Below are 7385 nucleotides of genomic sequence, written 5' to 3' on the forward strand. Positions count from 1 at the left end.
CAAAGCTGGAATGCCCATAAGCATGTATTGGGCAGGGGAAAAAAACAACCTTGTGACGTGCCAAGGTTTTATTCAATCCAGAATAGATCTAATAGCCAGTGTTTCAGAAACAATCACTCTTAGCACAAGCTATTTTTTTAATTCACATACATTGCAAAATTCCTCCACCCACACTCCTGAGCCAAGGAAAAAACATGTCAGTTTTACAGATGAGTAAACTGAATCATGTGGCTGACAAGTTTGACCTGTTTCTTAAAGATAGGGATTTAAACAACACGTATGCCTCTTTGAAATAAATGGATTTTCACTAGCATAGAAGTGAATCTGGATCAGCATGGCTGTGGTGGAGACACAGTTATGGCATGGAGCTCTCTTGGTTTGAAACAGATGCTGCCCCTGGAGAACTTGCTATCAGGTGGACAAAGGGGAGTTGCAGCCTACGCCTCTGCCAACAAGGCATCAATGCTGACACAGCTCCCAAGAGACCTGTCCAACTCCCAGCCTCACAGCTCATAGTCTGACATCAGCTTGTGCGCATTTCCTCTGAACATGCTAAAGCAGAAAGCAAAAACTTCTCTAGAGGGAAATGTCATTCCCAACAGCTGCATGACATGAAACTGAAGTGAAAAAAAAAAAAAAAAATACTGAAAATTATAATAAAGAAGCTCAGGCTACTGAAAGAAAAAATAGAGACTGTACTGCAGCAATGCTATTGTTTCTCAGCCTTAAGAAATAAAATGTCATGGGTATAAACATGCCATGGAAAGTTCTCAAGGAAAACCAGTCTAGTTTCTTGTTGGCAGGACTGAGTATCAGGGAGGAGAACTAAGAGCTCAGTAATTAAAGCTCAGCATGGGCATTTATTTAAGGATGGAGTTTCAAAGCAAAACCTACTGCTCCATGTACCTCAGTTATACTATAAGGATACCTATGCCAATTTCAACCCTGAAATCCAGGCCTACTGTTAGGCCCTGCTAATGCTGGACAGGCACTGATGCACAAGCAGTGGTGCAAATGTGAAACTGTTTGGCAAAATTATTCCTGAGTCTGGAACATGCAGTAAAAAATACAACCTGACAGTATGTGAGTTTTACTGGGAAAAAACCTCACCAAGATTATTCTTGTTCTCCTTGCTGCTCACTATGAGTAAGGCTGTGTGCTACCAAGCTGGTAATGTCACAGAAAAAATGTAACAATGATTTTTGAGAATCTTAGTCCCCAGTGTAGGAATCAAATTTAACCTTTGTACGAAGCAATGCCCATTTTCTAATTTCAGTGGAATTACATTTGTTTATGTTTAGAGCTGAATGTAATCCATTACAGTTCATGCCCTTGGGAAGGGATGTCTTATGTTTACTTCTGAAGCTCCATGGTTTAAGCAGGGATATTCAACAAGTTCTCAGCCAAGATTGTGGACAAAACCTGTGTGCATTACATTACTGACCTGCTCTATTGCTAAAACCCACAGAAATCTTACCATTTTTGCTGCTAAACTCTCTTAAGAGGAAGCTGGGGGGGTTATAGCTGGGTACACCTATGCAGTTACACAGATGCTGATGGTTGTTTCATCTTCCAGGATTACAGAGATGGCCACTGCAGATCATTAACTCACTTGGGAATCTTCTGTGCTTCATGTAATGGTAGGAAACATTTGATGCCTCAGTGGAAAATGCTGATAGCACAAAAGAACATGCTTCATAGTACTATCCTGTATGTACCAGATACATATGTTTCCTCCTAAAATTTAGGTAGCTTTACTGCTGAGGAGAGCAAAACTCAGGGTAAATCTTTTTGTTCTCTTTTGATAAACCAAACCAATCAGAACATTCCAGAAGGCAGTTTAATTCACCTTTCCCTTTCCTTTCCCTTCTTGTTCCCCTTCTCCTCCATTCCGTTCTCTTTTCCCCTTCTTTTTTCCTTCCCTTCTTTTTCATCCAGGAAGTCTTAAAATAAAAGGTTATCTATACTGAATAGGTTGCATTTTTGCTAATTTGGAAAGACTGTTCAGAGAGGAATGATCCATTTGTCATCAAAAGCAATGCTTAAAATGCTCACGTCTTCTTGAATGGAGGTATGACAGTGCAGTTGAAAATCCAGTTGTTCTCTATTCAGTGGTCTTACTGCATCCTACGAAACATGCAAAACCTGCTCACAGGAAGCTCAGTGCACAGGTAAAAGCAGTGAGCTGACTTCTGAAAACATATATAAGGACAAATGCTAATTAGAAAAAGAATTTTAAATGACTTAAGACAGTATTTACTCTCATGACTGTTGTGTAATTCCATATAGCTTGGAAACATCACTAACAAAGGAATTGTGCCTCAGGGAGCAGTCTACATTTGCAAACAGGACTAGCTGTCAACCCTGGAGCTTACATCCTCTGCTGGCAACTGAATATTCAAAAAGATAGACCAAAGAAACCTCGAGTGAGCATCTAAATAAACTAATATGTAAGGCAACATATCTGGAGGGGGAGAAACACTGCATCATGCAAGGATAAAAAACAACAGACTAATGAATCTTCATGTACTAGACCACATTCAGCATATGCTTCAGCCAATATGTGTATCTGTGGACTCACACCTCCAGTGTAATGAGTTGCTCATCCGCCAAGACAAAAGATCAAGAAACACAAGAGGAAAAGGTTTGCAGACCTGAAGCCAAGCAGCTGAAGTTCTGCCTGTGTCTCAGCTGTAGGCTAGTGGGCATTGGTATGCTCATGTCTAAGAAACTGGAGACTGAAGTCTTAACATGAAAAAAAAAAAAAGCATCTACAATGAAGTAATGCTGCAGAGTTCTTCTCAAGGCACTTTGGCATTCAGAATTAAACATAGATGAAGTCCAAGGTGGAATGAGGTGATGAGCATATTCTTGCATAAGCCAGCACTTAGAAAGTTGAGGTTCAGTTTTCTTTGTGTGGAATTTTGGTTGGCTTTGCTTTTGTGTTGTTTTTTTTTTTCATATTCTCTTCTGAGTCACCGGTGAAACTTTACATTTGTCCATTTACATGAACAGTTTATAACATAGAAAACTTTACGTACACTACAGGCATGAGTAATAAACATAAGTAATGGGTCATATGTTCCAAATCACACAAAGCCAAAAGCAAAATTTTCTTTCTTGTACCAGGGGCACCAGATCTGGACACAATGCTCCAGATGGGGCTTCACAAGGGCAGAGTAGAGAAGGACAATCACCTCCCTATCCCTGCTGGCCACACCTCTTCCAATGGAGCCCAGGATACCATTTGCTTTCCGAGCTGCAAGAGCTCACTGCTGGCTCATGTTAAGCTTTTCATCCACCAGGACGCCCAGGTCCTTCTTTGCAGGGCTAAGTGCCTCTAAATATGTCTCTAAATACCCTCTCTAAAAATGCCACTGAATACCTTCAGTAAAGTTCTGTGATTGTATAATTACAAACTTCAGTTTTAAAAACTAAGTTCCTCTTCTTTACAGTGGTTGCGATTTGGTTCCCAGTGATGAAGACTCACAGAATTGTGTAGAATTTATCGAGCTGCTAATGCGCACAGACAGATTTGCAGCTCAAGCCATGGTGCCTGCACTGCCTTGCTTGCCCTTCTTTGCCTCAACAGCTTGCTGCTGCTGAAACAGACTCCTGCACAAGCAGGCTGCTGACAAGCTCACACCCTAGCAGGCCACAGCAATCTCTCGAGCATATGCTGCAAAGCTAAGGTGTAATTCATTCTAACATTCAGCATATAAAGTTAACACATCAAAGCAGAACCTGACAGGGATGCTTTCAGCACCTTCCTGTGCCACACCTTCACAGTCTTGAGAAAGTGAACAATACATTATGATTTATTTCCCTTCCTTTTTCCTTTCACCCAAGCTGAACATGTTATTTCTAGCATTCTCACACACTAAAGCAGTTCTATGCAAGAGAAGTTAAGCAAACTTAAAAAACATAGACCCGAAGTTATCAAAGAACTCACCAAACCTTGTCATGTTTTCTAAAGCTTTCTTCAAAAGCACAGCCATCTCCCCTGTTCACGAAGTGGGGAGGGATGATGTCTCTGAGTCATCCTCCATGTGATGTGGCCCTTTTTTGCTGAGTGTCACTGCCAGCAGAATACTGTGAAGAGCCAGCAGATGTCCTCTAAATGCAGGTCACCTTGACCGTCCCTGTATTACACAAGAAAAACTAAGACTTTAAAAGCAATCTTATTCTGAACCACCACTAAATAAATACTGTAGTATCAGAAAGGAACGGTTTCAACAAAGAACTACTGTAGAGTACAAAGTTTATATGGAAAAAAGCAGATCTTCTGCAGTTTCTGATGAGATTCTGATGATTTTACTGCTGAACTCTTCTCAGTCTGAGAAAACACCCTAAAACAAAAGCCAACTGTACATATTCATATAAAAAAGGACAGGCTAACTAATTGCAATCCCAACTCAAAAGAAGTGCCCTTTCTACAAATTTCAAGCAGTGTATGTGTCTGGCTGGGGAACATCTGTCTAGAAGGCCATACAATTTTCATTTGTTACTGAAACTGAGCATCTATGCTGGCTCTAAATTTAAGGCAAAACAAAATGAAGAATAAAGGATGGCATTCTTCTGAGATAACAAAACGGAGGGGCAAAAAATCTGACGCTACTATCTACATTCAAGGCCAGATTGGATGTGGCTCTGAGCAGCCTGGTCCAGTGGTTGGCAACCCTACCCATGGCAGGGGGTTGAAACTGGATGATCTTTGAGATCCTTTTCAACCCAGGCCTTTCTATGATTCTATGATAAATGACTCCATCTCTCCAGTCTTTCAAATACAGGGAACACTGAAGCTGAGCTGCTGAAATGTAGGGAAACTTCAGATAATAATAAAAAAATAAAGTTGCAGTAGTGTTTTTAAGAGATAGAGGAATGACCTGAGATACAGATGGATGAATAAGACATCAATGCAGACCCAAGGAGAAGAAGATGCAGGGTACCAGCACAACAAACACCAGCCACACAGGGCCACAGAAACTGCCCCTGACACACCAGAAGTGCTCAGTCAGAAGTTCCATTACAAAGCAAATACGTCATCATATTCTTAAACTTCAGCAAGGCGCTTAACTTTTTGTTAAAATCTGACCATGGTGGCAATTTTTACTGTAGCAGAAAAGAACTAAATGGCATGAAGCCAAAGCTAGGTATACTTGCTTCAGCATAAAAGTGAACACTCAAAGTGGGAGTAATTAACAAGTAAGACAAGCTAGCTAAAGGCAAGACACAGTCATCGTCACTCGACATGTTTAACATGGAAATGAGATCTCTGGAGACCGGATTGCAGTGCTGTGGGCCTTCCAGGCAAATACACTATCACTGCTCTTCCTTCTTTTCTGTGTAGAAAACAATGTCATTTCAGTACTTCTATTCACAGCAACTGCAGCAAAGTAACAGAGGGAGGTTTCCCCCTTAAACAAATCGGTTCAGACGTATTTTGCAATAATATACATCTGGCGTAGGCTGGTAAAAGATTTGGAATTCAAAGGACAAATACCATTTAATAATTAATCCAGAAATCCTAACCCAGTTTCTTCTTGTTGCTAAGTTGATGTTGAGTTGCAGTATGATGATGATGTGAGAGACCATATAAACCAGAAAAAACAGAGATAAAATAAGGTCAAATCAGTGAGGGGACTCAAAACTGAGATTTAGATATGTCATTGGTCATTGAAGCAGAGCAGAATAGGCTGCCACAGCCAACTGTATGATCCTGGAGACTCACTGCAGCCTCATGTATAAACACAGTTAATGAAAACCAGTGAATGGGAAGAACTGCTTCAACTTAACTTCTAAAATGCTCAAATTACAAAGACACACAAAATGCAGCCTTAGTATTAATTTGCTTGGCTAAAGAAATCAAGCCTTGGCAGCAACACTGCAAGGGGCAGAGGGGAGAATCCATAGATTCTCTCATTCAAACTTCACCTGCTCCTGGAGCACGATGGAGGCTTATGGAATATCACAACTTGATTCTTTTGAAATTCTCCAGCTACTCTTTGCTTTTGGTTCCTATGACAAAACCTGCTTGCCAAGACACAGCAAAGCTGCAGAACAACTAACAATGACAGATGATCATTTGCAGACTATAACTTTGTGCCTTCTGGTCAAGCACTCAGAGTATTCCCAGTGTGAATGAATAAACACGTTTATTTAATTCTTACCTATATGGATTCCACAAGCATATCTGTATATCCATTAACACACCTTTATAAATGCACTGACTGCTTCCAGTCTGGAAGTAATTATTTCCTATACAAATAGCTTGCTAAAATCAAACCAAAAATCAAAAGTTTATTCGTGGTCCAGTCCAGCAAAATCTTATATATTCCTAATGTCAGAAATAAACACAGAAATAGGCTCAATTTCATCACCTTCACACTCTGACTATGAAATTCACCACAGTAAAGTGTCTAACTGTTGGCTACTTACAATCTAAACTAGCACACAGAAATACGACTACATCTTGTACATAGTATTAGTTATGGATCAGTACTGGAACAGTGGTGAGAATAAGATAATTAGCCCTGAATAAAGTCGCCTTAAATCATGCTGTTTGTATGATATATGACACTGAATACACCTGATTACAGTGTAAAAGAGGCCTGAGCCACAGAATCACAGAATTGTAGGGGTTGGAAGGGACCTCTAGAGATCATCGAGTCCAACGCCCCTGCCAAAGCAGGCTCCCTACACCACAGAGACCTTTGTCTTTTTTTTTTTTTTCCCCATTCTTTTTTTCATGAAAGTGAGATAGCACATACTAACTCACCTAGAAACTGCATGCACAAAGAGTAAATGACAAGACAGTACTGACAATAGTAGTGTCCATCAGTCTGCAGGACACCATCTACATGGACATTTGTGTAAGCACTGACACTGCACCTCTGCCATTCTGTTCAAGGTCAAAGTTGATTTGCCTCACTAGACCCAGGTTAATTTCACTAGACCCAGGTTAATTTCAATAGCAAGGCAATTATCATCGCTCATAAAGTTAGCCTGTGCCCCGAAGCACATAAGCTTCTCCAGCTACAGTGGCTAATATTAAAAGGCATGATCTCTAACTACAAATGTTGTCTTTTGCATGATGTTCCAAACTAATTACTCAAACCACCGATGTTGTTAATGGTGCACAGCCACACGGTTTCCGTTTTACATTTAAGGACTGTCAGCAGCAGGCACATAACACTTACCCACAATTATCAGGGACGCATTTTACAGCCATCAAGGATGGTTTGACTGCACACAGTTCCCTCAGCAGGGCTGTGTTTACCTCAGCGCCTCCTAACGGCCGCCAGGGAACGGCTGCACGAGGCTCTGCGCATGCGCAACGCTCCTCTTTCCCCCCCTCCCAATTGAAGGCTGGCGCCACAGGCGAC

General features: G+C 40.9%; 1 long non-coding RNA gene across 2 annotated transcripts in view; it reads right to left on the reverse strand.

Moving 5' to 3' along the window:
* The window catches only part of LOC107313224, a 40674-nt gene extending 33312 nt beyond the window's left edge, over nucleotides 1–7362 (reverse strand). Inside the window, exons 1-2 of one of the 2 annotated variants that reach the window (XR_001554866.2) lie at nucleotides 7200–7362; nucleotides 3953–4142 (exon numbers count right to left, since the gene is read on the reverse strand). This is a non-coding gene — a long non-coding RNA (uncharacterized LOC107313224). The remainder of the gene's footprint in view (nucleotides 1–3952; nucleotides 4143–7199) is intronic. The other variant, XR_001554865.2, reaches the window with a different exon arrangement.
* Between the last annotated feature and the right edge of the window lie 23 nt (nucleotides 7363–7385).

The sequence above is a fragment of the Coturnix japonica genome, chromosome 4, assembly GCF_001577835.2.
Source record: "Coturnix japonica isolate 7356 chromosome 4, Coturnix japonica 2.1, whole genome shotgun sequence".
In the NCBI taxonomy this organism is placed as follows: Eukaryota; Metazoa; Chordata; class Aves; order Galliformes; family Phasianidae; genus Coturnix; species Coturnix japonica.